Source organism: Falco rusticolus, chromosome 13, assembly GCF_015220075.1.
Source record: "Falco rusticolus isolate bFalRus1 chromosome 13, bFalRus1.pri, whole genome shotgun sequence".
NCBI lineage: Eukaryota > Metazoa > Chordata > Aves > Falconiformes > Falconidae > Falco > Falco rusticolus.
Window position 1 is genome coordinate 10,280,249 of NC_051199.1, and position 6,544 is coordinate 10,286,792.

Consider the following 6,544-nt stretch of genomic DNA (forward strand, 5'->3'; position numbering starts at 1 on the left):
TTGTTTAGTCTGGTCCTGAAACTTCACCAAGGAAAGCGTACTTGATACATGCCTTTATCTTCCCCCCTGACAGATGTGGATAAGTATGCAGAGAGCGGTGCTGCAGTGTGACACAGCTGTAATTGCCAAGGCAGTGTGAGCACAGCTCTAGGTGCAGCAGGTTAAGAAGATGCTTTGTTATACAAACCAGGTGCTTAAATTGGAGAGAAGGTTTATCCCAAATTTGTATATCCATTGAAAAAAAGAAAAAAAAGTCTTAGCCAAACTCTTTTTCAGCTAAAACACCTAGGTCTTGGAGGCGATGTTACGTAAGGAGAATTATAGTATATTATGGATTTTTTTACAAGATAAATCCTTGTTCTTTGTAAATGCTTTCTATCTGCACATGGACTTTGCAGATCTGGTTTTATTGAAGTGTTTGGTTTGCTTTAAGCAGTTTTGGTGCCTGAATATTACATCAGTTAAGTGCTCTGACCTGACAGGACATGCACAGGATTGCCAGGCAGCCTGGGGCATCTGCAGGTGGGTTAGATGAGCACTGGTGTGTTCTGGGAATAGCAGCACTGGCTCCACAAAGGCACTGGGCACATCGTGTGCTTGCTGGGCTGGAGTCTCTGTAGAAGAAACGCAGCTGGGACTTGAGCAGAAAGTTAAAAACTCTTGAAAGAAAAGATCTTAGCAACATGTGGGTGTTTAAAGAAGAATGGAAATATCTCGACTCCTACGGAGTGGCCTCCTAATGAACCAAAGCTCTGAAGCTGAATAAATATTTGGCAGACAGAGCAGATGTATGTTGTCCTGACGTGCTCCAAAAAAACCTCCAGCAACAAGTCGGTTTCCTTAGGAGGACTGTTCCTTCCAGTGCCTATCTGTCATTCAGATGTGACCAGCACTGAGCCAGTGAATCCTGCTCTCAGTTTCCCTAGGACGACAGGTGTCTTTCTTGGAGCTGGGGCTGGAATTTGCAATGCCTGAGGTAGCCCGCTCTGCCCTGACAGGCTGCTGCCCGTGTGCCCACGGCTCGCCTTGCCGTACTCCGGCTTTCCTGGCACCGTGTGTGCTTCCCCTCCCTTCCCACGCTTTTGCTGCCTGGCGATCGCTGTGGTGCACACGTCTGACTTCCTCACTCTGTCCATCTTCCCCTGGGTTAAGATCTTTGAAGGACTGTGTGTGCATGCAAAATACTGAGCGGTGGCTTCTCACTCAGCAGAAATGGTGTTTAGGAGCAAGGCTTGAGAAGAGGAAGTGCTGTGACTGTGCACGTTTAACATGGGCTTAAGATCAGGATTGTTTCAGCTCTTGGAAGGGCATGTGTCTAGGGGGGTCAGACACAGCAGGCTTGACATCTGGGAAGAGGTCTCCAGGGTTGCAAGGACTGTAGTAAGTGATGAGCCCTGAGTAGTCATTTTTGCTTAGCCAGCTGTGTGGAATTGCCTTTGGATTTAGTTTTTTGCTGCCTGCCCTGATGAGTAGTGCTGATTATTCATGAAGGAAGAATTTGGAGTCTGTGTCAGACTGTCCTCTCCTAGACCATCTGCTCTAATGAGATATTTCCTCTCGTTCTCAGTCTGCTTTTCCCCCCATTACCTTAATGATATAGAAGCTCAGGATGTAAATTTAAAAGCATTAGCATTGGGTTGAGGATGGGAAATAACAATGGATTGTTGATGATCGGATTAGCCAAAACTTCTAGGGAATACACAGATACTGATTTGGGGGCAATAGATGGTCCAGAAGGTACCCCACAAACAGGCTTACCTTTGAATTCCACGAGAAAATTATCTGTGGGCTATGAATACCATCCATAACCAGCACAGATAGAACATGTAGGGATTGTGTTACTGTGACTACTGATTTTTCTTTTTGTAACATAGGAAGATGGAGAAACAAAGAAAACAAGCTACTTAAATGCATATTGTTGCTCAGTAACTGCTGCATGTTGCTTATGGTGGTCCTTCCAAACTGCCTTCTATTAACAAATTGTCTAGTGTATCTAGGACTATTGTAAAATAGAATGTCAGTCTCCAAACCTGATAGGCATGGCGTTATCTGAAATACCACCTGATAGGCATGGCGTTATCTGAAATACCTCTGTGTCAGTGTGTGGGTGTGTAAAACAGCCCTGCAACACTGAGCCTAAAGTCCAGAGCCCTGGTGGCTGTAGACCTGCTGTGGCTAGTGCAGGCACCACTGCTGCAGCCGCCGGGAGGCTTCCCGTGTTGGTCTGAGCATCAATGCAGTCTTGGGTTGCAGTTCATGCTTGACAAAGCAAGAGCAAACAGCCAGAAGGAACAGTGACACCCTCCACCCCCAGCTGTGATTAGAAGAATCAATTAGTGCTCAGATTTCTGGTGGGATGCCCACACTACTGGGGCCTGCTTTGTGGTGTGTTTCTCTTTGTGCCTTTTAGTGACGCAGGTAAGCCCAGGGAAGCTAGTCATCTATCAACAAGGAAGATGCTCTGCCTCTACGCCGTGCAAACACTGCCTCCCCAGCCTGCTCCAGGTGACAGTGCCAGCCTGTTCCCTTGCGGGTGAGCATCTCTGCCAGATTTCGTTTACAGAAGGTTAATCCTCAAGAATTTTTACATTGCGAACTACAAAGCATATTTGACATTTTGCAACTTTTTATGGTACTAGTAAAAGATGAATGTCAGTTGTTTCAATGATAGCTGTGGCAAGGAGGTGTGAGGTAATAAAGGTTTGTACCAAAGTGTGCTTGTGTTGACTGGGAATTCAAAGATGCATCACTGCTGTTGGGTAAGGGCTCCAGCCCTCGGTCCATCTGAACTCAGGAGGTCGTGTTAGACCAGCTGTAAGGCTGTGGCCATAACGTGCTGAGAAATCAGGGGGGCAGGGAAGACGGGTGGATTGCTCGCTGCCATCTCCCGAGGGATCGCCTGAAGCTAGGTTCCTGCTGTTAGCCCCAGAGGGTCTGAGGAAGAAGCCACCCACGGCAAGGAAGCAAGGAAGGGCTGGGCTGCGCAGCCCACAGCCAGGAGCGCCGTGCCGAGGGGTGCAGCAGGGAAGCTGGAGCACAGGAAGGTGGGTGACTCCGCTGAGGAACTGGTAATATAATAGCCTTCGGAGTTGAATGCAACTTAAATTTAAGGATAAGTTTGAATTTTAGCTGAAACTTGCGTCAAGGAATCCAACTCTTAGTATCTGTGCCCTAGAAAGAACAAGCCCTGCAGAGGCTCTGCTTAACTAGGAACTGGGGAACTAACTAGCTGCTTGGAGTAAAGAGGTGTTGCATCTGTCTGTTGGGAAGAGGAAGACCAGCCACCTTGAAACAGTGATGTATTTTAGGGTTTTTTAAAATGTGGCAATGTTTATGTTAACAGCTGCAGTGACAAGTATGAATTCCCAAGCCTGGGAAAGGCTAATTGTGTCTTGTTACTGGTTTAATACTTTGTTTATGCAACAATCCCACCTCGCATCTCAGTATAGATGCAAGGGGGAAAATGGATAAAAAGTAAAGTGGCGTTGGATTGCTTTATGAAGTAGTCTCATTATACCCCCGTGTCTGTAAGTGGGAGGAGGTGTGTCATGGTTTATCAATGGATCAGCATCACATCCTGGTTTTGCCAAAATATTATAAAGAAGCAATTTACACCTGTAAGGCAAGAAATGGAGAGAAATGAGGAATGGAGAGAGACTGAATCTTCATGCTTCTCAAAGTGCTACAGCAACACCTACCCTGATCAGGACTGCTGTGATAGGTAAGTGATGCTATGGAGGGAATCAGGTGGCTTGAAGGATGTAGGTGGTTTTTCAGCTGCTGTTTCTTAAGGGTGGTATCAATTTCATGTCAGCTGAACTGCTGGAGCAGTGCCTGTGTTGCAGATCCCAGTGGTCCCATGGCTTTTCTCAGTTTAACAGACAGACTAGAGCTGTAGAAAAAGACGAGGGGAAGAGAAACAAAGAGGAAATCTGTTTACTTAATGTAGCCATATGATGGAGACATAGATCCTTCTAAAAGAGTAACTAAAAGCAGGAGAGGAACCATATCCTTCATGGTTGCCTTCCATACCCCAGCAGCAGGGTTCACAAACAGCACAAGCTTGGGAAGAGCCTTTCGCAGTGCAGAGCAACAGAGATCGCCTTAAAGTGTGCTGGGATCAAGAAATACTTGTTGCCTTTGTACGCTGGGTTTGGCCAACATCTAACCTGGATTCTTTTCCATCTTGGACACTAGTAGCTGTTACAACTGTTAGCCAAATGACACCTTCTGTTCGTCTAATTTATTTTCAGTTGAATTTCCTACTGACGTGAATGGAGCCCCGTTGCTTTTTGAATGGCTGATGAAATTTGATAGACAGACCGAGACAGAGCCCAGCACGCCGGCTGGGAGCTCTTCTTGGCTAACGTCAATCAACAGTGGTACAACCTTTCCCTTCTGCAGTCGTCAATCAGTGTTTAAATATGGGGAGTAGGTCTGTTGACGGGAAAACCAGCTTTCTCTCTCTGTGTGTGTAGAGCAGAGCCTGTCCTGGAGGAGACAATATGAATTACAGTGTTTTCCTGGAGAAATTGCTTGGGACTAATTCCTAGACATAATATGGACATACACGTGCTTTAAAATGCATTGCAAAGTCCACATCAAAACAGAGCCTAGGTGTTTTATCTGTTGCTAAAATTTGTGCTGTTTCTCTAAATTTGTTTGCTGCATGTGTACAAGGTAAAACCTAATTCTTCTATTTAAAGCAAGCATTTTTTTAACGATGTTCCCCCAATTGCTCCTGCCCAGTAGAGGCCTATGTTAAGCAGAGTCCAGTTAAACCAGGGCAGCCGTAGCACTGGGGTTCCCGCAGCAGGTGAGAGCCGGGCTGGGCTGAGCGGTGCTGTGTGCTCGGAGGAGCCCCGCAACCTGCACTCCGCATCAGTTACCACCGGGAGTTAGTGATGCGCGACTTCGGAGCCGCTCTGAAGGAACACAGGTTTGGGGTGAGGATGTCACTCAGCACCCCGGGGGCCGAATCCTGCGGGGGAGCGGGGGGGCGGGAGGGGGCTGCGCTGCGTGGCTGGTGGTGCTGCCCCCTCCCCGCGTACACCCGCGCGTGCTTTGGTGAAGGCAGGCGTTTTGGTAAACTACGGCTCTGCTGCTCAACAGCAGCGTTTTCCCCCGGTGCCGTACTGTGCGCGTGTTTAGGAGCTCCCCCAAAAAGGTAGGAAGGCCCGGACGGCGGGGCGGGGGGGCGGCGCGGAGCGGGCAGCGGCGCCCGTGTGTGCCGCCAGGTGGCGCTGCCGTGCCGCGGCGCAGTGGGGTGCGCGGGGCTGGCGGGACGCGGCGCGGGGCGGCCCCGGGGCGATGGCGGCAGCGCGGGGCCCGCAGTGCCGGGGCGTTCCAGCGCTTCCCGGCGGCGGCGCGACCCTCGGCGGGCGCTGGCAGGCTGGCTCCGCGGCGGGAGGCCCGGCCCTGACCGCCGGCGCCCCGAGAGGCGTGTGCGGGGCCGGCAGCGCCCGCTGCGGCAGCCTCCCGGTGAGGCCAGCGCACGGTGCGGCTCCTCGGAATCGGTGGAAGGGGAGAGCGGGAGGGCAGGCGCTTCTTCAAAGCCCGGCGTTGTGGTTTTCCCAGCATCAATGAACAAGTTTTTAAACCGGTGATCAGCTTTTGCAGCCCAGCCCCTAGAGCCATAAGTAGCGCCCCGTGCTGGCTGCGTAGAGCGGGCACCGGCCGGGCCTGGGTACCGAGGGGGGCAGCGGGAGGGATGCCCCGCAGCCCCAGCCCTGCGAGGGATGCCCCGCAGCCCCCAGCCCCGGGAGGGATGCCCCGCAGGCCTGGGTACCGAGGAGGGCAGCGGGAGGGATGCCCCGCAGCCCCCGGCCCCGGGATGCCGGCGCGCACGGGCTCACGCCGCTGCAGCGGGAAGGACCGGCGGCGGCACAGCAGGAGGCCCGGGCCGGGGGGCGGGGAGGGCGGGTTTGCGCTGCTGCTCCTGCCCTGTCTCCAGCTCCCGGAGCGCCCCGACTTTCCGTGTGCATGTCCCGGTGCTGCGGCGAGTGCTGCTGCTCGGATGCGTTCCTTCCCTGCCACCACCCCCTCTTCTTCCATCGTTTTTCCTCCTGGTTCAGCGTTTCGCCTGAAAAATTTCTCTCTCTATCTGACATCGTAGCTTGGCATGTTTACCTGGGGCTGGGAGGAAGGAAGGCGGAGAAAAGGTCGCACAACTGTTGCTGCTCTGGAAGCTGTTTGAAATACATCACCACTTTCTGATCTTCAGCATTTAACATGTATACGAGAACATTTAATGTTCTCAAATTAGAAACTTGTTTGCATTACAGGGTTTACTTTTTTGTGTGTTCATCCTTTTGAACCTCTCTCCCAATCCCTACTTGCCACGTTGCCTCTGTGGGATGCTTTTGCCTTCCTCGTTCTCAGCTTTCTGTCCCAGCGCTGTGTGAGGCGGGGGGCTTGGCTAGCGACTGGCCGATATGTTCGCCTGCCTTCCCTTCCTGTGGAGTCAGAGGGACACCCCCTCTTTGCTCGGGTACCCACTGTCCTTGGGGCCAAGCAGAGAGCAGTGGGGTGTCTGATACCTGAG